This window comes from Macrobrachium rosenbergii, chromosome 29 (assembly GCF_040412425.1).
Source record: "Macrobrachium rosenbergii isolate ZJJX-2024 chromosome 29, ASM4041242v1, whole genome shotgun sequence".
Lineage (NCBI taxonomy): Eukaryota > Metazoa > Arthropoda > Malacostraca > Decapoda > Palaemonidae > Macrobrachium > Macrobrachium rosenbergii.
In genome coordinates this window covers 7,002,084-7,004,583 of record NC_089769.1, presented here as the reverse complement: position 1 = coordinate 7,004,583, position 2,500 = coordinate 7,002,084, and the positions used below count along the sequence as shown (strand labels likewise).

The window sequence follows — 2,500 nt, the reverse complement described above, 5'->3', positions numbered from 1 at the left end:
ATATATATATATATATATATATATATATATATATATATATATATATATATATTATATTATATATATATTTATATATATATATGTGTGTGTGTGTGTGTATACATACAACACACATATATTTATGTATGAGTTTATAGATTATGTATATATACATACATATACACATATAAACAGACACATGGACGCACATATACACACACATTTATATCCTTCAAAATTCAGTGTGAGAGCATATGTGGAATTTATAACCACAATTCCTCTTTTTAATTTTTTTTAATGCACAGCCTCAATTACCTCCAAAAAACAGTCTTCTTACATGGAAATACAAGGCAGAAACATACACCCCCAGGACAGTCCTCGTGACGAAACTTGTACCGAGAAACAGTACAATAAAAACCAAAAGAGGAAAATTACTGCTCTGAGAGGATATTACTTGCAGACGTCCTTGGAAAAGCAGGTTTATCCGGCTGGTTTATTTTTGGGGGGATTTTAGTTTTTACCTTTGGCTCCTTAGAGAAAATTTTCATACTATTTCACTCCTTTGTTTCTAAAGCAGGGATGAAGAGAACTTTACCTAACAATAAATGAGCAACGACAAGCGCACACAAAAGTACAATGGGAAATCAGGCCCAAACAGAAGAAGGGCATCCCCCCTTGCTTGTAGAAAATAAAGTATTAAGAGGCTTCCATAATTCAACGTCCTTAATGAATAGATAAGTATTTCGTTTAATGAATAAATGAATTCTAAAAATACATAAATAAATAAATAAATTAATACTTACATATACTATATGCCATATATTTTTCGCAGTCCGCTCTACGAGTTGGAGGAAATAAAATGGTCAATATTCGATCTACTTATGAAATATTTAAAAAAAATTTATTACTAATCGTTTCACGAAAATTTTTTAAAGTTTGGTGATATTTCGTATATTTTTACACTAAAACACTGCAGTCATTATTATTATTATTATTATTATTATTATTATTATTATTATTATTATTATTATTATTATTATTATTATTATTATTATTATTATTATTAACAATTTGCATTACCAGTAACACTTAAGAAATACAGATGATGATTTGTTTTATTATAGGACTCCATATTTAAGATCTTCTGACAACTCTTCTCCTTTTAATTACCAATAACTCCACAGTGAATTTGAAATAAAACACTCAGGTTTTAGAGGCACAAATGTAAAGCAAGAGCTTTTTAAATCTATTTGTTTAAAGGAAAGTTATACTTTATTTTTCAATTTTTTGTCGTCCATAGAGGCGTGGAATACTTTGCAATCCTTTAATTTTATTTACAGTTGTTATTATGTAATCCGTCAGAGAAAAATCCCGTTAGATATTTCCTAAAAAAAAAAAATATTAGTTTTTCTTGGGAAGGATTTAAATGAAACTTCATATACAAAACAGAATGCTCAGAATATACTTAAAAAAAAAAAAATGCTAGTTTAGCTCTGTCCAGGAAACAGAAGTTAGTCACTAGCCTAATTAATAAGGGAGTTCCAGAACTTTGCCTTAAGAAAAGGATGCTCATATTTTAAAGGAGGAAAAACGAATGCTTTGAAGTTCTATTTTATATCCAAAAAGGAAGAATGGATTTTACCGAAAACGTTACATAAATTTAGGCATTCGAAATTTTATTCTTTAGTGCTCGAAAATTTTTCCAATTTTACGTTTTCCACTGGGATTTCAGCGAAAGCAGTTAACTGGTATGAGAATAAGATTTACTTTATGAATCTGGATATTGCTATTTTCAGCTTTATAAAATGCCAGGGTAATAAGTTTCCTAAATATTGTTGCGCTGATTATAAAATTACATATTGTTTTTATATATGACTTTATTTTATATGTATAATTGTATGTATTATGTAGGTATGTATATATATATACATATATATATAGATATATATTATATAATATATATATATATATATATATATATATATATATATATATATATATATATATATATATATATATATATATATATATATATTATATATGCGTAAAATAATCCACACTCATATTCAGTGTGAAAGGTAAAATGTATCATGGTACAAGAACTACGTCCTTTGTATATATATTTTTTCGGAAATGTATAAATAAAACATTTTTATTGTCAAACTTTATTATAAACTGTAGAATTTTAAACATTTTTCCATAAATTATTTCTGTCTATCTATCTATATATTTATCCACTATCTGTCAGTCTATCTATCTAGCTATCTATCTGTCTATCTCTGAAACATAACAGGTACTAATGAAAAAGGTGGTCCCTTTCATTTTCGAAAACAAAAATCACTTCCGGAAATCTTTGCCAGGGAGAAAAAATCTCATTAATAATATTTCTGAAAAATATGATCGTCAGTGAAGATCCTGTGACATATTTTAAACAATTCTTATAATTTTATCAATTGCTACTTGAAATATTACTGAACTTTTAAACATAACGACTGAATTATTACATCTCTTGCTGGATTAA

General features: G+C 26.6%; 1 long non-coding RNA gene across 1 annotated transcript in view; it reads right to left on the bottom strand.

Moving 5' to 3' along the window:
• Window positions 1-2,128: 2,128 nt before the first annotated feature.
• The window catches only part of LOC136854386 (uncharacterized), a 1,413-nt gene continuing 1,041 nt past the window's right edge, over window positions 2,129-2,500 (bottom strand). The window contains exon 3 of the long non-coding RNA XR_010857684.1: window positions 2,129-2,500. This exon is cut by the window's right edge and continues 194 nt beyond it. This is a non-coding gene — a long non-coding RNA (uncharacterized lncRNA).